General features: G+C 41.9%; 1 long non-coding RNA gene across 1 annotated transcript in view; it reads left to right on the top strand.

The window, feature by feature from the left end:
- The first annotated feature begins 10,930 nt into the window (after positions 1–10,930).
- Positions 10,931–23,416, top strand: part of LOC133226362 (uncharacterized) — a 216,568-nt gene continuing 204,082 nt past the window's right edge. Inside the window, exon 1 of the long non-coding RNA XR_009729486.1 lies at positions 10,931–11,785. This is a non-coding gene — a long non-coding RNA (uncharacterized LOC133226362). The remainder of the gene's footprint in view (positions 11,786–23,416) is intronic.

Here is a 23,416-nt window from a genome sequence, read left to right as displayed (position 1 = left end):
AATTTTTATTAAACACAAACTTCGTATTAACATTTAATACCAAATTAATTTTAAAAAATTTACATTAAAAAGAAATACAACTTCATGGGTATAGTTGCACTTACTCCTACACTACTTTCCTAGTTTGTTTTTGTGTAGAGACTAGTGCAGGCTGCAGTCAATTTCCCTTACTTGTGCATTCGTGCAAAGGCACATTATGCCTTCTGGCACTTGGAAAAAAAAGCCATGCTTGCCTTTGAGGTCTTGGGTGTTCCTGATGCTCCTCCAAGCAGTCATTGCACCTAAGTGGTGCGAAAGGAGGGAAAGTTGGTCTGATAGGTAAATAAAGACTATAGGAAACCATGTGAAGGTTAAGTGAAAATGACTTTCAATAGAATAATACTTAAAATTTTTTAATTAGTGTATTTTTCCTCACCCCACCCCCCCAAAAAAAAACACCAAAAAAAAAAACAAAACCAAAAACCACAACAAAACCAAAACCACAAAACAAACCAACCAACCCAAACTTACTTGATTAATAGAACTACCTCTTTTTACCTTTAAATATAAATTACCACATAACTCTATGCAATTATAAAAACAGTCAATATAGTAGTGACGCAATTCAGCTTTCTGTTCAGCTCTAATGTTTAATATTCCCTACGCTATGCTGCTTACAGTAGAACTTAACTTTACTTGCCAGCACAGGAGAAATAGAACCAATACACACTGAATCCCTTGGCTCCAAGAACTTTTGTTTGGCTTCTGGAAGTAGTACACATTGCTAGAGCAGATATGTTTTCACATAAGGCAGTTGCTGAAAATTTTAGTATGACTCTTCTTCTTCAAGAAGAAAAAACCCCAAACTTCTCCCTCATCATATGTTCATTGATGTCTTCTTTAAATGTCTGCTCCTAATTTGCTGGTATTTAAATTTCTGTTACTGAGTGTTACAGTGGCTGTGAGACATATCTTGTTCTTCCTAAAGCAAAATTTGCTGCTATAATTTTAAATTTAAGTTCCTTCAGAAAGAGGTTTCTGAACCCTTGTTCAGTTTTTCTTATCAGGCTGTTAAGAATTTATTCCACACCAAATGTTCATTTGTTTTCAGAGGTTTATCTCTTTAGTAAACTCAAGTTAAAAAAAAAAAAAAAAAGCATGGAAAAGGAGCTTCTACCTGTAGGACCCATGGGAATTTCCATACAATCCTATTTTTACAGAAAGACAAAACCAGTTCACACTTACAGATTTACTGAATACAGTTATCAATTTGACTATTTGAATCTCTCAAAGAAATCATGGGAGCTACTTGGAATCCTGGTCTACACTCAAAGATGACTGTTATAAAGACAAAGGAATTCCTCAAAGATCAGTACAGTTAAATCCTAAGTGTCTTGCTTATTAACTTGGTGCTTGTTGAGGGTGTCTGAAAGGCTGCCCCATAATGAGTTGGCTGTGGTTGTACAAGAAGCTGGGAGATGACTGTGAGAACAGCTGACCTCAATGGACCAAAGGGATATCCCACACTGTGCGACCATAAAAAAATAAGAAGTTTTCCAGTGATGTTGCTGTCTGGGGTGGATATTGTTTGGGTGGTGATGAGCATGTTTTTTTTTTTTTTTTTTTTATAATTGTTTGTGTGAGGTTATTCTTTGTTGGTATGTTTTGTTATTATTTGTCTTCATGTCAACCTACATTTTTCTCACTTTTACCCTTCTGGTTCTCTCCCCTGCCTCACTGGGGAGGAGTGAGTGAGCCATTGCATGGAGCTGAGCTATCTTCTGGGGGTAATCCACAAAGCTTAGTCAGATAATTGTGGTCCTAAGCCTGCATTACCTAATGTTTTCACTACAGAAGTGTGCAGAAGTTCTGCTAAGGTTGAGACATCATAGGCTGGACAACAACAGAAGAACATTGAAAGGGGAAAAGGGTTTCCTGTGCATATGGTTTTCAAGCTACAGTACCTTCAGAGAATGGTTGTGGTTGGAAGGGATCTCTGAAGGTCATCTGATCTAACCCCCCTGCTCAAGCTGGGTCAGAGCTGGTTGCCCAGGACTGTGGCCATATGGCTTTTGAAAATCCCTAAGGATGGAGAGACTATAGTCTCCTCAGGCAACTTGTGTCAGAGCTCGGTCACAGTACTGAATATGATACACAGTAACAAATATAACCAAACATGATATGATGTGTATCATACATTTGCTGGTTTTGGCTGGGATAGATTTAATTTTCTTCACAGTATCTTGCATGTGGTTGTTTCAGATTTGTGCTGAAAGTGTTGATAACATGGGGATGTTTTAGCAAGTGCTGAGCAGTGCTTACACAGAGTCAAGGCTTTTTCTGCTCCTGAACTCACCCTGCCCCACCAGCAAGTAGGCAGGGGATGCATGAAGAACTGAGAAGGGACACAGCTGGGACAGCTGACCCAAAGAATATCCCATATCATATAGTGTCATGCTCAGCATATAAAGCTGGGGGAAGATGGAAGTGGGACTCAGTGGGAGCTGAGGAGAGGAAAAACAACGCTTTCCTAACTCCTAATCCTCTTTTCTTGTCCCTTTAACCTGTGTACTGATGCTGCAGAATAAGGCAGCATTAGTTAACCTTTAAGGGCATGCTGCTGCACTGCCATACTCTACCACATTTTGCAAAACCTTGTTCCCAGACCAGTCTAGTGTATCCCGGTGTACATTCTGAACTTTCCTAAAATAATGTGTGTATGGCAGAAGGTGAATTCTTCATGCAGAGAAATGATGCCTTACAAAGTAACACAGCATTGCTAGGTTTTATACACAAATCTCTCACATACCCCAATAGTTGTAGAGATTTTATAGTTTTTCTTTCTCCATGCATAATTGCAAACTGACATTGTTTGATCAGCAGCTGGTTCAGTCTCCAAGCTCACTTAGCCCTTGGCACTTTTGTTCAAGCTGCAAGAGCAAAATCCGTTAAAGTCAACTGCAGTGCCCTTGTGGTACGATATACGCATATGCTAGGACCAAAACAACCCACAGCTTTCACAAAAATCATTGAATTGTACTGGCTTTGATCATGAACTAAAGGGTTATAGTACTGTGGAGTCCTCTACTAACTTGCTGCCATTTCGCTCCACTTATCTTTTATATGTCTTCCTTGTGATCCAAGGTCTTGTTTGAAGAAAACACTGTTGATCAGTGGGTTTGACTTTCTTTTTATAAGCAGATTTACTGTTTTGCTTATATTTATCTTGCCTTGTTAAGAGGTTAGTAAAACACATCAGGAAAAAAAAAAAAACAAATGGACAAAGTAAGGAGCTATTAATGTAACAAGTGATCAAATAAAATTCATTAGAGTAACAAGCTTTAGTTCTGGTTCCAGTTACTCAAAGTTTCTTTCAGTGTCTGAAGAAAGAAAACTAACATGGGAACTTAGTTCACTGCAGCCTGCAGGTCTGCAGACACAGAATTCTGCCAAATCTGGAGTTCTTTGTCTCTCAAAGGTTCTCCTATAGGAATGAATTACAGTAGACATGCAAGCTGAGTACTGGTTCATTCCTGTTATAAAAGAGGATTAAAAATGAGGGAGGCTTCAAAAGCTAGTGCCACTAGCAAAGTAAAACTGAAAGGAGAAAATAAGCTGCTGTACAAATTAAAAAATCCATTGGATAATACTACTTTTGATACTAGAGCGTAGGTATCATATTTCACAAATTGCTGACTTATAGCAAGGAGACTTCAATGTACACAGTGTCTGGCCAGTTTTATTCACCCTTAACAAAGCTATAAAAAATCTTAAATAAGCTTCTCTTGCAGCTAAAAAACAATTTACCACAATATCAGTTGGAAAAAATAAAAAAAAAGGAAGATTGAATTTGTTGGTACTGCAGTTATATGCTTGAACAACTTTTGGGACAGGAATGCTGTGCATGGATTTGTAAACAAGTAGAAAAATAGACAGGGCAGATGTTATGCTGACCTCTGCCTGTTACAAGCTTATAGGTATTTTGGTTTATCCCTTTTTGACCAGATAAGATTGCCTGTAGGGAAATCATTAACAGTGTATCTTTAAGTCAGGTGTTGCTGCCCATTGGATATCTATACTACTTTGACGGAAAATTGTGTTCAATTAAAAACCAAACCTGATTTTTATACTGCTGCTGATGTATAACAATAAATATAAGTTTATGCATAAATGTACATATATTTGCACATAAATGTGATCCAACTGTAAGAGATTACTTAGATGTTTGAACAGTTATTTTTCAAATATTGTATCTTTCCTCTTTTCATAATGCCTTTATGGACAGATCCTTCATATCATACTTCTAATACTAGAAAAAGAACAGAAAAGAAAATGGATTGCTGTTCTAATGAAAAATATATTGTAGATTCTTAACCCAGTACCTCCTTGAACTTGTGAATTAGCCATCTGAATTGTTGTTGGTTTCTCTATAATTTTTGACCTTGAAACAAAGTGGTGATGTTTTATAAGCTTTAATTGGCTGGCAGATGTCAATGCAGTGTGTGTTGCATTTAGAACACAAAATAACAAATCACTAGTGAAGACATTTATTTCCACAGCTAGTGCAAACCTTGAGGAAAAAAAAATAATCTGTTTTACTGTCTCCTCTACAAACTGAGTTTGTGATGTATAAGAGGAGTGGAAGAATTTTAGTTTTCCTTACCATTATGGATCTTGGAAAGCAAAATTGTTAAGTTTCATAGTAATCCAAAGAAATCAAAGGTAGAGACAAAAAGGCATCAGTAGGGAATATTTCATGTTCTGTGAATAAGATGGGATTTAAGAGCCCTTAACTCTCCAAAAAGAGGTAAATTGAGCGATAAGTCTGGGGCTGTTCAGCTAGAAGGGTGTCATTGATAAATGAAAAGAAAAAAACCCAAATATATCAGTCTTACTGGATGAAAACCAGATCTTTTGAACTTTCAAACTGTTGCTCTAGGCACAGCATATGCAGGCTGGTTTTACACATCAGAGGAATGTGATGTAGTTGTCTATCTGGAGCCATTAACAATATTCTCTATCTGGCTCCATTTCTCACAAAATTTATTTTATTAGATACGATCTTGTATGATCCTTTGGGTACCCATATGAATTTCAAGTGGAAGGATTAGGCTAACAGATTTTATTTGAACAACACTAATGATGTTGTTAGGGGTCAGTTGTAGAGGCAAAGAACACATAGATCTGGAAGCACTGTTCCTGCCAAAATGTGAGTTGTGTTTGTTTCTGCCACAGTCTCCCTGCCCAGGGTGAGAAACACAACTGGAGCTAGAATATGGACATAAAATACTCAGTTGCCCTTATGAGTAAACCCCACACAATTGGAATGCATTCTAAATCTATCTTAACATCACAAAGCAATTTTTCTTATCAGAGTTTAGGATGATTTCTGATTTGTGGACTAGGTTTCTTTTCTTCCTTGATTGGAGATTAATTTTCCATAACAGCCACTGCCAGAAAACAACCTATATAAGCTTCCAGTATGACACAGACTAGCTGTTCCTATATTATTCTCTCCTTTGGTACACATAATATCTTACTTTATCTTTGCTTGTGATGGAATTCCAAGGCAGAAAAATACATATGTGATTCAAAGCAAACGTAGGATAATAGACAATTTCTGATTTTGTCCTGATATTTGTGTGATATTCAATAACGTTAGTTCTTTTCCATTGAGAGTTTTATGGTTTTCCCAGGATCTGTCTACACCATGAAAGAACTTATACTTGAGCTTTGACATCTAGTAGCTAGTGAATAGTCAAAAAACTTGTTATTTCAGTTCCCAGTGAAAAAGACTATATTTTAAATTAAGCAGAATGCAAGAATTTTGTGTGTGTGTCTTAGCACTTTAAAAGTGCCAGCTAACTTACCATATCTTTGATGCATGCCACAGGATTTTCCTTGCTGACAAAGCAAGGTCACTCAAAGAAATTCTAGTAAATTTGAGGAAAGGGGCATTTCCAGGCTCTGAAACTGTTTTTCATGCTTTAAAATTGTTAGAATAATCTCTGAAATGTATTTTTTGCCTTGTGACAGGTAGCACTTGCAGAAACAGTTCCTGGGCACAGTTCTGAGGGCAACATAGGTTAAAGTCCCTGAATGCTGGTCACTTGTTTTGGAGACTAATAACATTGAGAATATGAATGTGAGATGTTCCGCTAGTTGACCTTGGTGTCTGAAAATGGTTCCAGCCATGTTCATCTTGGTAGCATAGACATAACGTCACCTTTATGTCTTTTGAGTACAAGCAAACACTCTATTTCTGGCTGTCAAATGTTAAATGTAACTGAATTTTGGGATTGTCTGCTAATAAAAGCAGAGGAAAAGACTGCTTCACACTTAGCTGGTTAACACTTAACTATATAAGACAAATGAACGCCAATGAACAATACTTACTTCACCTCAAGGTTCATATGACAAACTGGTATACGTTTCATTGAATTTGGAGAAGACTATATCAGCCACACAGTCCTTAAGCCTGTATAAGAGTTTTCAGATATGGATGTCTTTAATTTTTAACTCTGAAAAGTTATTTGAATTAGTAAGTTTTCTCTCACTTTCCTCTATTTGCTATTCTTTAACCCAAGTGTCCTGGGTTCAGCAGTAGCAGTCATTTTTCTCCTTCTTAGTAGCTGGTGCAGTACTGTGGTTTTGACTTTCAGCCTGGGAACAGCACTGATAACACCAAAGTTTTTAGTTGTTGCTCAATAATGTTTAGTCTGACCAAGTACTTTGTGAGTCTCATGCTCTACCAGGGAGGAGGGGAAGCTGGGAGGAAGCAGAGACAGGACACCTGACTCAAACTAGCCAAAGAGGTATTCCATACCACAGCATGTCATGCCCAGGATGTAGAACTGGGGGCGGTTACCCAGAAGGGCTAGATTGCTGCTCCATCAAGCTGGGTATCAGTCGGCGGGTGGTGAGCGGTCGCATTCTCTTCCCCTGTTATTTCCCTTATCATTATTATTACTGGTGGTAGCATTAGCAGTTTGTGTTATACCTTAGTTACTGGACTGTTCTTATCTCAACCTGAGGGAGTTATATTCTTTCGATTCTCCTCCCCATCACTCCAGGAGCTGGTGGGGAGGAAGGGGATGAGTGAGCGAGCAGGTTGCGTGGCAGCTGGGCTTAAAACACAACAGTTCTTTTTTGGCACCCAACGGGGGCATGAAAGGTTGAGATAACAACAGATCTGACCAGAGTGTGTCTAATCCTATTTATGACAGACATTTATTGTTTTGAATTAATAGTCACTTGTCACAATGCTGGTTTATTGGCTACCAAAGTTGTTGCTCTTGATCTCAGAGTTTCAGCATGTCGTACCTTACTTCAGCTGGTATTTGCTGTGTTAGTGTTCATTGCCTGGGGGCCATGGGCTAAAGTTCTTGTTTCATTGTACTTTATGGTAATGACTTGTAATACAATAAAATCATTCTCCTGGGTTCAGCAGTAGCAGTCATTTTCTCCTTCTTTAGTAGCTGGTGCAGCGTTGTGTTTTGACTTTTGGCCTGGGAACAGAGCTGAAAACACTGATGTTTTAGTCTGACCAAGGACTTTCTGAGCCTCATGCTCTGCCAGGGAGGAGGGAAAGCCAGGAGGAAGCAGAGACAGGACACCTGACCCAAACTGACTAAAGAAGTATTCCATACCACAGCACGTCATGCCCAGGATGTAACGGAGAGTTACCCGGAAGGGCTAGTACACTGCAGGGTTGGAGGAGGTACTGGTTGGTGCTCTGTCTGGTGAGGGGGGGGGCGAGTTATCAGTCGGCTGGTGCTGAGGTGTTGCATTCTCTTCCCTTGTTACTTTCTTTATCATTATTATTATTGGTGGTAGCAGTAGTGATTTGTGTTATGCCTAAGTTACTAAACTGTTCTTATCTCAACCTGTGGGAGTTGCATTCTTTTCGATTCTCCTCTCTGTCCCTCTGGGAGTAGGGGGAGGGAAAGAAAGGGAAGAGTAAGTGAACGAGCTGCCTGACTGGTTTTAAACCATGACAATCCTGAAACTGATTTGGAGTGCTTTCCCGGTGTGGTCACCACCTCTATACTTTGGGAGGTATATAGTAGAAACGTTTAACAATTACACATCTTTTTTCTTCTCCTCGGGTGGTCAACCCGTGAAGGAGACATTCTCTCATGCTTCCAGCCACTCCACTGGACCGTTTACAGCATCGTTTGAGAGTTCTCAAGGTTTTGAATGGCCTTTAGGTACCCTTGAGACCTGCCTGCTGATTGTGATGGGGATCACCATGTTGGCACTCATACAGAGTGTGTTTTACCCATGACCATTTCGTCTGATATCAAGAGCTGAGCAGAGTCATGTTTGGGCCTTGTCTAGGGTTAGATGATGATATAGGAGGACCAGGAGATTTTCCTCGAGGCTGGACAGTTATGAGTAGCAGGGTGTGTGGGATAGTATGGGCAAGTATCTAGCCCAGTGGGCCCCCCCAGTGCTTTGGAATTTCACCAGTGAACAAGTGCAAAATCAAGAAAAATTAGTAAAACACTTAAATGAGGTGTGTTGTCGTTCTGGTCATACCAGAGAGGGACAAATCATGGCAACGTGCTGAGGCTTGGCCTGTGCTTACAGAGCCCTGTTCAACACTATTCAGCACCTTCGAAAGGAAAAAAATGTCCCTGGATCTGATGGCAGTGCAGCTACTCCAGCTCCAAGCACAGCAGCTATACCAGCCCCAGCGACAAGTACAGCATCTAATCAAACTTCAGTCGCAACAGACAGGGCAGCTATTCTAACTCCAAGTACAGCAGTTACACCAGCCCCAGCAACAAGTACAGTAGCTACTCAAACCCCAGTGACAAGTACAGCAGATACGCAAACCCCAACAACAGATACTGCAGCTAAACCAGAGAACCAATTCGTACCAATATCAGTTGCTCCTGTACGCAAGGGGAAAAGCAAAAAAAAAAAAAAAAGCAAAACACAAGAAAGATGAAGGAACAAAATGAAGAAGCAATGGCAATGCCCTTACTACCTGGAACAGCATCTGATCAGGAGTCATCATCACATGACAAAGAAGAAGAAGAAGAAGAGGTGACTTCTCGACCTTGGACCTCAACCGAGTTATGGAATATGTGAAAAGATTTTACCCATCAACCAGGGGAGCACATCATCACCTGGTTGATCTGATGTTGGAACAATGGGGCCAACGGTCACAAACTAGAAGGTAGGGAAGCCAAAAAGGTGGGATCACTTGCTAGAGAAGGGGGAATTGACAAAGCAATTGCAAGAGAGAAAAAGTCCCTCAGCCTTTGGAGGCGGCTCTTGGCAGCTGTGAAAGAAAGGTTTCCATACAAGGACAATGTTATGAGTAGTTTGACCATGTGGACTACTCTAGAGAAGGGCATCCAGTCTCTGAGGGAATAAGCCATTGTAGAGATGATCTATCACATCAAGCCGAATAATGAGGATGTACCCAAAGATCCAGATGAAGACCCATGTGGCGGAAATTTACACAGAATGCACTGTCATAATATGCCCATTCTTTGGCAACAGTAACCTGGAATGACATAGTACCGCTAACAGTGGATGGTATGATTCATAAACTCCAGGAATTCGCAGACAATCTCACTCCTTCCATCATTTCAGCTGTGGAAAAACTGTCCCAGGGCCTCAAACAATTGAGAGATGATGTATCTGATCTGTCCAGTTCCCCACATGTACCAACACACGTCTCAGCTATTAACAAAAGGCATCCTATTGTTTGGGAGAAAAGATACAGAAGGTGTATGCCACGGGCCACCAAATGGTTTTAACTGTGGGATCATGGAGAAGACATGACAAAGTGGGATGGAAAACCTCACTCAGATTTGGAGGACTGGGTGTGTGAATTGAAGAGAACAACGGTCAAGTCTGATCATCCCATGAAAGCTGTGGCTTCAGTCTCTGGTGAGCAGGTTCCCAGATAGAGTGGAAGAGCTGATTTTACTCCAGCTCCTGTGATAATGAAGAATAATCCCTTTTAACAAGACTTAAGTATCCAACATTGTGACGACTATTAGAGGGGCCCTGCCTCCAGTCAGGTGGAGGTAGGGGACAATCGGATTTACTGGACTGTGTGGATCAGATGGCCTGGCACATCAGTCCCACAGAAATATAAAGCTCTAGTACATACCGGTGCACAGTGTACCCTGATGCCATCAAGCTATCAAGGGGTGGAATCCGTTTCTATTTCTGGAGTGACAGGAGGATCCCAAGAGTTGAATTTACTGGAGGCTGAAATCAGCCTGACTGGGAAGAAATGGCAAAAGCACCCAATTGTTACTGGTCCAGAGCCTCCATGCATCCTTGGCATAGACCTCATCAGGAGAGGGTACTTCAAAGACCCAAAAGGGTATTGATGGGCTTTTGGTATTGCTGCTTTGGAGACTGAGGAAATTGAGCAGCTGTCCACCTTGCCTGGTCTCTCAGAGGATCCTTCTGTTGTGGGGCTGCTGAAAGTCGAAGAGCAACAAGTGCCAATCGCGACCACAACAGTGCACCAGCGGCACTATCGCACCAACTGAGACTCCCTGATTCCCATCCATAAGCTAATCCATAGACTGGAGAGCCAAGGAGTGATAATAAGACCCATTCACCCTTTAATAGCCCCATATGGCCAGTGCGAAAGTCTAATGGAGAGTGGAGACTAACAGTAACTATTGTGGCCTGAACAAAGTCACACTACCATTGAGTGCTGCCATACCGGACATGCTAGAACTTCAGTATGAACTGGAGTCAAAGGCAGCCAAGTGGTATGCCATGATTGGTATTGCCAATGCATTTTTCTGTTTCTGTGGCAGCAGAGTGCAGGCCGCAATTCACTTTTACTTGGAGGGGAGTCCAGTACACTTGAAACCAACTGCCCCCGGGGTGGAAAAACAGCCCTACCATTTGCCATGGGCTGATCCAGACTGTAGTGGAACAGGGGCAAACTCCAGAACAGCTGCAATACATCAATGACATTATCGTGTGGGGCGATACAGCAGAAGAAGTCTTTGAGAAAGAGAGGAAAATAATCCAAACCCTGCTGAAAGCCAGTTTTGCCATAAAACGGAGTAAGGTCAAGGGATCTGCGCAGGAGATTCAATTTGAGGGAATAAAATGGCAAGATGGATGTTGCCAGATCCCCACAGATGTGATCAACAAGATAACAGCAATATTTCCACCAACTAATGAGAAAGAAACACAAGCTTTCTTGGGTGCTGTGGAGTTCTGAAGAATGCCCATCCCAAATTACAGTTCGGTTGTAAGCCCTCTATATCATGTGGCCCAGAAGAAGAATGATTTCAAATGGGGCCCTGAGCAACAACAAGCCTTTGAGCAACTTAAAAGAGAGATAGTTCATGCAGTGGCCCTCAGAGCAGTTCAGACCAGGACAGATGTAAAAATTGTGCTCTACACCGCAGCCAGGGAGAATGATCCTACCTGGAGCCTCTGGCAGAAAGCTCCAGGGGAGACTTGAGGTCAACCCCTCGGCTTTTGGAGTCAGGGATACAGAGGATCTGAGGCCAGCTATACCCCAACTGAGAAAGAGATACTGGCAGCCTATGAAGGGGTTTGAGCTGCTTTGGAAGTGATTGGCACTGAAGTACAGCTCCTCCTGACACCCCGGTTGCCCAGGCTGGGCTGGATGTTCAAAGGCAGGGTCTCCTATACACATCACACAAATGATTCTACATGGAGTAAGTGGGTTGCACTAATTACACAACGAGCTCAAATAGGAAATCCCAGTCGTCCAGGAATTCTAGAAGTCATCATGGACTAGCCAGAGGGCAAAGATTTTGGAATGTCACCAGAGGAGGAGGTGATGTGTGCTGAAGATGCCCCACCATATAATAAACTGTCAGGAAGTGAAAAGCAGTATGCCTGGTTTACTGACGGTTCGTGCCGTATTGTGGGAAAGCATCGGAGATGGAAGGCAGCTGTATGGAGTCCTTGACGACAAGTTGCAGAAGCTGCTGCAGGAGAGGGTAAATCGAGTCAGTTTGCCGAGGTGAAAGCCATCCAGCTGGCCTTGGACATTGCTGAATGAGAAAAGTGGCCAGTACTTTATATCTATACTGACTCATGGATGGTGGCAAATGCCCTTTGGGGGCGGTTGTAGGTGGAAGCAGAGCAACTGGCAATGCAGAGGTAAACCCATCTGGGCTCCTGCACTGTGGCAAGATATCACTGCCCAGGTGTAGAACCTGGTGATGATGGTACACCATGTAGATGTTCATGTACCCAAGAGTCGGGCCACTGAGGAACACCAGAACAACCAACAAGTAGATAAAGCTGTTAAGATTGAAGTGGCTCAGATGGACTTAGATTGGCAACATAAAAGTGAATTATTTTTGGCCCGGTGGATCCATGACACTTCAGGCCATCAGGGCAAAGATGCAACATACAGATGGGCTTGTGAATGAGGGGTGGACGTAACAATGGACACTATTGCCCAGGTTATTCATGAATGTGAGACGTGCTGCAATTAAGGAAGCCAAATGGTTAAAGTCCTTTTGGTATGGAGGATGATGGCTGAAGTATAAATGTGGGGAGGCCTGGCAGATTGACTATGTCACACTGCCACCAACCCACCAAGGCAAACGCCATATGCTTACCATGGTGGAAGCAACCACCGGATGGCTGGAAACATACGCTGTGCCCCACACCACTGCCTGGAACACTATCCTGGGCCTTGAGAAACAGATTTTGTGGTGACATGGCACCCCAGAAAGAATTGAGTCAGACAATGGGACTCATTTCTGGAACAGCCTTATAGACATTTGGCCAAAGAGCGTGGCACTTACTGGGTATATCACATCCCCTACCATGCAGCAGCCTCTGGGAAAATCGAACAGTACAATGGGCTGTTAAAAAGTACGCTGAGAGCAATGGGTGGGAGAACTTTCAAGCATTGGGATACACATTTACAAAAAGCCACCTGGTTGGTCAACACCAGAGGATCTGCCAACAGGGCTGGCCCAGCCCAGTCAGAACTTTTACATACTGTAGAAGGGGACAAAGTTCCTGTGTTGTACATAAAAAATTTGCTGGGAAAGACAGTCTGGGTTATTCCTGCTTCAGATAAAGGCAAACCCACTTGTCCCATCACAGGGACCTGGATATACTTGGTGAGTAATGCAGGAAGATGGGGAAGTCAGATGTATACCTCAAGGGGATTTGATTTTAGGGGAAAATAGCAAATGGATTCAATTGTATGCTGCTGCCTGCTATGTAGCACTTTTATAGCCCACCAACTAGATGTCTTCAGGTCACCAGTGACTAGCCCTGACTTCCCTCCCACCAGCATCCCAACAAAGAATAAACTTTGATAGAACCAGACGAGTTCTGTGGTAAAGGACCGATCAGCATCAGCAGGCAACGATCCAACACTGCACACAGCCTCTCCTGCTCTGAAAGACTGTTACAAGAGATAGAGCATGACATCATGGACCGAATGGACTCAGAAGCTTTACAGAGATTGGTCCAAGCACTAAGGAATGATGTCTCTTGCTCTGTGTGTGGGATGTATATATATGTATATATATGAGATAAGAGCGATGGTATATTGAAAATGTGGGATCTGAGCATGACGCAAGTGGTATGGAATAAGGGGTGGGTACTGTCCTGAGTTCAGCAGTAGCAGTCATTTTTCTCCTTCTTTAGCAGCTGGTGCAGTGCTGTGGTTTTGACTTTCAGCCTGGGAACAGCGCTGATAACACCAATGTTTTTAGTTGTTGCTCAGCAATGTTTAGTCTGACCAAGGACTTTCTGCATCACATGCTCTACCAGGGAGAAGGGGAAGCTGGGAGGAAGCAGAGACAGGACACCTGACCCAAACTAGCCAAAGAGGTATTCCATACCACAGCATGTCATGCCCAGGATGTAGAACTGGGGGGCAGTTACCTGGAAGGGGTAGATCGCTGCTCCATCGGGCTGGGTATCGGTCAGCAGGTGGTTAGCGGTTGCATTCTCTTCCCTTGTTATTTCCCTTATAATTACTGGTGGTAGCAGCAGTGGTTTTGTGTTATACCTTAGTTACTGAACTATTCTTATCTCAACACGTGGGAGTTACATTCTTTCGATTCTCCTCCCTATCCCTCCGGGAGTGGAGGGAGGAAGGGCAGAGGAAGGAGGGGAGTGAGCAAGCGGGTAGCATGGCAGCTGGGCTTAAACCACGACACCAAGTAAAAAGGTGTTCAACTGTATTGCCAACAAGCCAGTTTCTACCTTTTGATTTGAAAATACTAAGTGCATTATTAATGTACTGGGCATTCTTAATATGAGCTTTATCACAGATGACTGTCTATGCTTAGCTGGAACATTAGCAGTTACATAGTCATTGTGATGTAGAATGCTCTTCCTCACTAGGAAATGTTCAAACATTGTATCTCAGAAAACACAAGAGATAATGGTAAAAATTATGCTGATACAATAAAGATTTAAGGAGTTTAATGCTTTTTGGCTGACAAACTTACTACTTTATTTAACCATCTCTAGTAGAACAACAGAATGTTGATTCTTTACATGCTTTCTAGGTACCTACTTGCAATTTAGTTGTTAGTAGACAGTTTCTATACTCATGTATACTGCTGTGCCGTATGATGACAGGCTGAGAAAGCTGAGGGTGTTCAGCCTGGAGAAGAGAAGGCTGCATGGAGACATCATAGCAGCTTTTCAGTATATGAAGGAGGCCTATAGGGATGCTGGGGAGGGACACTTCATTAGGGACTGTAGTAATAGAACAAGGGGTAATGGGTCCAAACTTAAACAGGGGAAATTTAGGTTAGATATAAGTAAGAAGTTCTTTACTGCGAGGGTTGTGAGGCACTGGAATGGGTCGCCAAAGGGAGCGTGAATGCTGCATCCCTGGCAGTGTTCAAGGCCAGGCTGGACAGAGCCTTGGGTCACATGGTTTAGTGCGAGGTGTCCCTGCCTATGGCAGGGGGACGGAACTAGATGATCTTAAGGTCCTTTCCAACCCTAACTATTCTACGATTCTATGTGTTTATTTACCATCCTTGTAACATAAATCAAGATGTATGTTAGGCTTGAATATTTGTTCTCTAATTTTTCCATAAAGTGAAATAATAATAATAATAGTAATTATTGAGTACTTTATTCTCTCCTGGAAAAAAAAAAAATCAAAGCTACTTACCAAGAATTATTTTCTCTTTTTAAACTAATGGCAAAAATCTGTTCAGAATTAACTAAAATGTGTCATTGTCAGGAATAGAAAACAAGTTGATGCTATTTATCTGGCCAAGTAAAACTTGCAGTTGAATTTTACAAACCTGAATACTTTTCTGGAGTTGGACATTATAAATTTGCATCACAGCTAAATATTATATAAATATCACTACCATTCTCTTTTATACAGCACTTTAAGTGTAAGGGATGCAATTTTAAGTTCTTTCCTTTACCTGGGAAGTATTTAATCAGTTAGTAGCAGAATTCTGTTAGCAGTATATGCATCACCACCCAGTTGAAGTGGAGCTCACCCATTTGCACTTGTCTTGCATGAAATAATTAAACACAGCTTGGCCCACAGCAAATGAAAAGCGAGTATGATTTTTTAGACTTATTTTTAGACTATTTGCTGGCTGACTTTAAGTCACTTTGTAAATGAAAAACGAACAATATAAGTGAAATAGTAGAATTCTGTTCTGAAGGGACGTGGCTCTTCTTGACTTTTGTCCAATCACTGCTTAATGCCACATGCATAAAGAACAGTGACTTGTATCCTGGCTCTCTACTTATAACTGAGTTAACTGAAAGTAAACTGCAGAGTCAAGTTTTCTGCTTGAACATCTGTCTGTAGATCTTCTATTCCTTTCAGTATAATGACACAGTTTTGAGAATACGATGACCTTGTTTCTTACTGCAAGTACAGTACTAGACAGAGCACTGCTAAGAGATGCATAGGTTTGAATTTTCTTAGTTTAAGAAAAGCCTGAAGTCACCTTCGTGCAGGTTTGTAACAACTGGTTTATCAAATCAACAGGCATACCTGTCACCAAAACATTGGTTATAATGCTCAAGAAAGGAAGCCAACTGTACTGAACAGATGAATATATAAGCATAGGAGCTTAAAAAATGTGGTTTTTAGTATATCTCAGTTCTGCCTGAATCACACTCTAAATCACTAATTTAAGTATCCAGGTCCAATTTTTCAAAAATACTCATTGTCATATATACCTGCATTTCTTCAGTATGTTTTGCTGCATGCACTTACCTAACTTTACATATTAACAAACTCCCATATTTCAATAAAGAATATGCAATTATGTGGTGCATATAATTATAGTGTGTAATGCTATTTCTTACAATGATTTATGCTCTTTTTCATAAATTTATTAAATGCTGCACTCAATATATGTTACTGTCTCACTGATGCTGTTTTGCCTTTAAAACTCAGCTAAATTACATCAGCTACTGCAGACATCTTCAAATAATGGTTGAACAGCTGATAATAATTTTTTTATATTAACTGACCATTAGTTATGCAGGTTCTTCACTCAGAGAAGTTAATTTGTAAGACTAATTGTCCTGTCTTTGGAGTGGGAGAGTTAATCACTGAACCTTCAAATGTTGTGATACTGTTATACAAAATAAAATTTAGCAATTAGTACACTGTGTGAGGTAAGAGGTCCATATCACTATATATCTGTATGAGAAGCAACAGACACTCTCTGAATTAATCAAATGAGCTAACGAATTAATGTGCATAATTACCAGTATCTAGAGATGAGACTGCTAGCAATCAGACACTTGTAACACTTAAGAGAATAATTATATCTTGTGGTTTGCCTTGGAAAGGATTAAAAAATACCGAACTGTAGCAGTTTGAATTATTTTACTGCTTGTTAATGATCATCTGGGGGGCAAGGGAAATGAAAGTTTCACTGGTCTTTCTAAAAGACTATGAAGTATTTTCAAGCAAGGTATCACTTCATGAATATGATAAAGAAATGGGGGGGGGGGGGGGACACGGACACCATGACCCACCACAAAAAAACAACAGAGCAAAACAAAGCCAGAAGAAAACTGTGATTCCCTGGCAAGCAGCAAACCTCCCTACATGACAAGTTGAGCTGGTGAATGGCGGTGGGGTTGTGTGCCTCTGACCTCTGCAGTAGACAGCTTCCTACCACTACCTTTCAACTTTTTGTGGGCCTAAGTGGCTCAGGCAGCTCCAGCAGAGGTGCTTTATTTGATGGCATTCCCAGCTTATCAGGTATGATGGCAGTAAACATATTCTGTAACTGACAGCTCAAGTCAAGTGGGGCAAGATTCTTCCCCCTGGTGTGAGAAGTCACCAGTTTTCAGGCCTGATCACAATGGGAGTTTCCACTGTCCATTTTCATAGGTACAAACTCTTCCTACCTCTCTGTTACAACTGAAGATTCAGGTTCTTGAAGATGCAGGTCTGAGAGAAAAATCCACTAGATCTTTGTCATCCTTTTTGCTCCTCAGCTTGCTGACTTCACAGCCCAGGAACACACTTACATAAGTACTAGTCTTTGGAAGCTAAATCCTACTGTGCTGGGTGTATGTGGCAAGGTGTTGGCAGTTGCAGGGCTGCAGGGTGGCCTCTCTAAGAAGAGGCTGGAGCTACCCTGTGCTGGAGGGATGGCTCCAGAAGATACACCACAGGACACTGTTGAGCCCATCAGCCAGGCTGATGGTGGCTCTATGAAAACATATTTAAGACTGGGAAGAAAATGCTGGGACAGTCGGTAGGAACACAAAGTGAGCAATTGGCAAGGGAACACCATGGCTGGCAGAGGAGGAGATGTGCTGGAGAGGTGCTCAGGAACTGGAGCAAGTATTTCTCCTGTCACCCATGGAGAACCCACACCAGAGTAGAGGAAAAGTGTGACAGGGAAAGGAGCAAGGAGCAACAGAAAGAAACTACTGTGTGCTGACTGTAAGCCTCCTTTCTGCTTTTGCACTGCTCACTCATGGGGCTGAGGGGACTGAGGCAACCTCTGGCAATAACAGGAAGGGAAACAGAGGTCTGGAATGGAGTGAAGTTGAGCCTGCAGAAAGGGGGTGGGGGAGAAAAGGTGGTTTCCCTATGTGTTCTAATGTTTGGGTTGTTGCACCTTAATACCCAAATCAGTAATTATATATATTTTTAACTTGTAATAAATTGATTTTCGGAAGTTGTGTCTGTTTTGCTGGTGATTAACAAAAAATCTCCTTGTCTTTATATCAACAAATGAGCTTTTGCATCTCTCTTCTTCCCCCATACCAGTGACTGGTGAAAATGAGTGAGCAGCTGGGTAGGAATTTGACTGCTAGTGTTGTATACCCAGTATTTATTTGTTTGAGATGGTTCTGTGAGCCACAAGCTTTTTAACACTTTGTCTAGGGATAAGGCTCGAAAAGTCCTCATGCTAAAGAGAAGCATGGTCCTACCTTTAAAAAAGATGCATTAAAGATCACTGATTATATCCTACTAAAGAACATGTTTCTGGGACTGGATCCAGGATTTGAACTGTGCCTAATATTCTAGGTGATAGATAATCCTGCATTTTGAGTTTGGGATGAAGTTGTTAGCTTTAGGGCCATGGCAAAATCCACAGAATGACTCTTTTTCTGGAAAGCAGTTACTGAGACATTATGTATAGAACAATTTTCTTCATTAGAAGAATGACTATTAATAGCTACACTGTGCTACTGAGTTAGCCTTTACGCAATATGAAGTGATTGTGGAGAGAGGCTCTACTTAGAGTTAAAATTATTTTGGCCTACCTTGTGTCCATTAGGAAAGTAAATTTTTTTCCTCCAAACAACTGAGTTTCTCTTTCACTCTGATAAAGAGAAAACCTTACCATACAAAGACTAACAAAATAATGATAAAACTAACCCTCACTGGGGAAATATCTATATGCTAATAAAAAAGTTGATACAAAAGTGACAATTAGAAAATAAACCAGACACCTTCAGGGATGTTACCTCTTTTAAATGAGTAAGAAAGCTGTTTGAAGAACAAGATGCTGAAAGGGAGCTGCACTACGCATACCACATTAATTTCAGAGGCTAATTTGAAGCTTGTGGAAGACAGATATGTTCACAAAAGCTGTTAGTGAACCATTTAGGTCATACATAATTTACTTTGCTTCTCACAAGATCAGTTTAAAATCCATTTGAATAACTGTAAAAACATATGGGTTTTTTTCCTTAATTTTTCCCCCCCCCCCTTTTTTTTTTTTTTGGCATTATAATTCTTAAAACCACTTAGAGAAAAAGATTAATAGTCTGTTGTAATGTGATGTAACAAGGTGTGCAGGCCACTGAATAAATTTGTCATGCATTGTTGCTCTGCCTAAATTTAATGTTGTTCAGACCAGATGTTTAGTTGGTAGAAATTAAGATGTATGCAGGTATACCACCCTCGATTGAACTCTGACAGACAGCTGCTCCCATTAGCTACTGCCTATATGCTGAAATGTGTTACCTGGTTATTTGAAGGGTTTTTTCCAGTCCATTGCAGTGCAAGGTAAAAACCTTCAGTGGAAGTAATTTTTCCTTTTCCTTGAAAGGAGTAAAGTGCACACAAAAGTTGAGTCCTGTTCATTTCTGAGATGTGTTGTTTATGCTGACAGTTTATGCTGCATTTATCAGAAAATAAAATCAGAACATCATTCAAAATAAAATCTTACACATTAAATTATACTAAATATGAATAAAATTAAGAACAGTGCCCAGGGTTCTCAGTTATGACTACTTCCAGAAGTTTAACTGTGTTTGCCCAATTTTCTATTTCCAGATGTGAATATCTGGGAATTTGAAGCTTATGCATTTAAGTGAATAAACTATGACTGTACAGATCATGCACACTAACAGTTCAAACTTGATGGATAAACCCCATTTAACTTCATTACTGAGACAATGGATGGAAAGAATAAACAGAATAAGAGACAATACTACACACATTATCAATATTGCGAAATTCCTGGAATACTTATTAAACTTATTAAAAAGTTAAAAACTTATTAATAAGTTAAAACTTATTAAATACTTATTAATACTTATTAAAAAGATTGATATATCCAGTTTGATTTTGGCAAGTAGTAGAGATGTAAGAAAGAGGAAGATCGTGTGCCTTTACTACAGTATATGAAACTGATTCTGTTTAAATTACATGCAAGAAAAAACAAAGGTCTGTTTGTAGGGTTAGCATTTTAAAATGAAGGTAAAAAATTTGGTTTCTGTACATGGACGATTTATGAAAATTCTCTAGAGAAAAATCACAAATATATTTGGAGCTTGAATCCCATATAATGGAAACAAAAAAACCAACCAACAAAGGGTACCCTAAAATTACAACAACAGACAATAAGTTTGTATAATTTTCAGGTATGTCAATAGAGAATAAGGGAAAAAAAAATCAGACATTATTTGATTGAGTTGGTACAGAATTAAAATTAGTTTTGGCCTCAGTAAAACAAAATTCCATACTTTAGGTTTCAAAAAATGATTTGAATGTTAATGCTGAGGATCAGACTGTTACATTAGAAGTGTAGTAAGTTTTAATAGTTATTAGCCTTAGAACTACAAGAATGTATGAATATAAGTGTGAGAACAGTCCATCTTCTCTAGCATCATCTTCAATACTGACCATATCTTTACAGTATCACAGTATGTTAGAGATTGGAAGGGACCTCAAAAGATCATCTAGTCCAATCCCCCTGCCGGAGCAGGAACACCTGGATAAGGTTACACAGGAACGTGTCCAGGCGGGTTTTGAATGTCTCCAAAGAAGGAGATTCCACAACCACCCTGGGCAGCCTGTTCCAGTGTTCTGTCACCCTCACTGAGAAGAAGTTTCTTCTCAGATTTAAGTGGAACCTCTTGTGTTTCAATTTGTACCCATTACCCCTTGTCCTTTCATTGTTTGCCACTGAGAAGAGCCTGGCTCCATCCTTGTGACACTCCCCCTTTATATATTTATATACACTAATAAGGTCACCCCTCAATCTCCTTTTCTCCAAACTATAGAGACCCAGCTCCCTCAGTCTTTCCTCATAAGGGAGATGCTCCACTCCCTTAATCATCTTAGTTGCCCTGTGCTGGACTCTCTCCAGCAGGTCCCTGTCCTTCTTAAACTGGGGCCCAGAACTGGACACAATATTCCAGATGAGGTCTCACCAGGGCAGAGTAGAGGGGAAGGAGGACCTCTCTCGACCTACTAACCACCCCCCTTCTAATACAACCCAGGATGCCATTGGCCTTCTTGGCCACAAGGGCACAGTGTCGGCTCATGGTCACCCTGTCGTCCACCAGGACCCCCAGGTCCCTCTCCCCTACACTGCTCTCTAACAGGTCGTTCCCCAGCCTATACTGGAACCTGGAGATTTTCCTGCCCAGATGCAGGACTCTACACTTTCCCTTGTTATATTTCATCAAGTTATTCCCCGCCCAGCTCTCCAGCCTGTCCAGGTCCCCCTGGATGGCAGCACAGCCTTCTGACGTGTCGGCCACCCCTCCCAGCTTAGTGTCATCAGCAAACTTGCTGATAGTACACTCAATTCCCTCATCTAAATCGTTGATGAATATATTAAATAATACTGGTCCCAGAACCGACCCTTGAGGCACTCCACTAGATACAGGCCTCCAACTAGACTCCGCCCCATAGACTACAACTCTCTGGCTTCTCTCCTTCAGCCAGTTCACAGTCCACCTCACTACCCGATCATCCAGACCACACTTCCTCAATTTAGCTGCAAGGATCCTGTGGGAGACCGTGTCAAACGCTTTGCTGAAGTCAAGGTAGACCACATCCACCACTCTGCCATCATCCATCCACCATGTTATTTCCTCATAAAGGCTACGAGATTGGTCAAGCATGACTTCCCCTTGGTGAAGCCATGTTGACTGCCCCTTATAACCCTCTTATCCTTGATATGCCTTAAGATGGCACCAAGGATAAGGTGTTCCATCATTTTCCCAGGAATGGAGGTGAGGCTAACCGGTCTATAGTTACCCGGGTCCTCCTTCTTGCCCTTTTTGAAGACAGGAGTGACATTTGCTTTCCTCCAGTCCTCAGGCACCTCTCCCGTTTCCCAAGACTTGGTAAAGATGATGGAGAGCGGTCTAGCAATGACCTCAGCCAGTTCCCTCAGCACCCGCAGGTGCATCCCATCTGGACCCATGAATTTATGGATGTCCAGACTGCTCAACTGGTCTTTAACCCATTCCTCATCGACTAAGGCAGACCGCTCCGTTGACCTATCTTCATCCGAGGTCTCAGCAGTACAGGGCTCTTCAGGACTGCCTCCGGCAGAGTAGACAGAGACAAAGAAGGCATTCAGTAACTCTGCCATCTCTGTCTCTTCTGTCACCAGGGCACCCGTCCCGTTCATCAGCGGGCCTACATTGCCTCTGGTGTTAGTTTTACCTGCCATGTATTTGAAAAAGCTCTTTCTGCTGTCCTTGACCCCTCTCGCCAGATTTAATTCCAAGGAGGCCTTAGTCATCCTAGCAGCTTTCCTACATCCTCTAGCAGCAGCCTTATATTCTTCCCAAGTGGCCAGCCCTTCCTTCCATGACCTGTAAACTCTCCTCTTCCACTTGAGCATACCGAGCAATTCCCTATTTAGCCATGCAGGTCTCCTGACCCTCTTCCTTGACTTCCTACGTGTCGGGATGCTCCGATCTTGAGCTCGGAAAAAGCAGTCCTTGAACGTCAACCAACTATCTTGGGCCCCTTTACCTTCAAGCAGCCTAGCCCATGGGATTTCCCCTAGCAATTGCTTGAAGAGGCCAAAGTTTGCCCTGCTAAAGTCCAGGGTTGCGATTCTACTTGCTATTCTACTGACCCTACCACACAAGATCCTGAATTCTACCATCTCGTGGTCGCTGCAACCAAGGCAGCCCTCAACCTTCACTCCTTCAACCAGACCCTCCTTGTTAGTGAGGATGAGATCCAGCAGCGCACCTCTCCTGGTTGGCTCATCCACCATTTGCATGAGGAAGTTATCATCCATACACTGGAGGAACCTCCTGGACTGTGGATGGGTTGCTGAGTAGTCCTTCCAGCAAACATCAGGGAAGTTAAAATCCCCCACGAGGACCACAGCCTGTGACTGTGAGGCTGCTCTCAGCTGCCTGTAGAAGGCCTCATCAACTTCCTCACCCTGATCCGGTGGCCTGTAACAGACCCCCACAACAGTATCGCCCCTGCCAGCCTGCCCCTTAATTCTCACCCACAGACTCTCGACTCGCTCATCATCTGTCCCCGGAAAGAACTCAACGCATTGTAGCTGCTCTCGCACATAAAGAGCAACCCCACCACCCCGCCTGGCTGGCCTGTCTTTCCTGTAAAGGACATAGCCCTACATGACTATATTCCACTCATGTGAGCTGTCCCACCACGTCTCTGTAACTGCCACCAGATCATAATCTCCTGACTTAACACAGGTTTCTAGCTCCTCCTGCTTAT

This window comes from Neopsephotus bourkii, unplaced genomic scaffold, assembly GCF_033783945.1.
Source record: "Neopsephotus bourkii isolate Nb327-2 ecotype Australia unplaced genomic scaffold, CSIRO-AGI_Nbou_v1 NB_1780, whole genome shotgun sequence".
Lineage (NCBI taxonomy): Eukaryota > Metazoa > Chordata > Aves > Psittaciformes > Psittacidae > Neopsephotus > Neopsephotus bourkii.
This window is presented reverse-complemented; position numbering and strand designations above follow the sequence as displayed.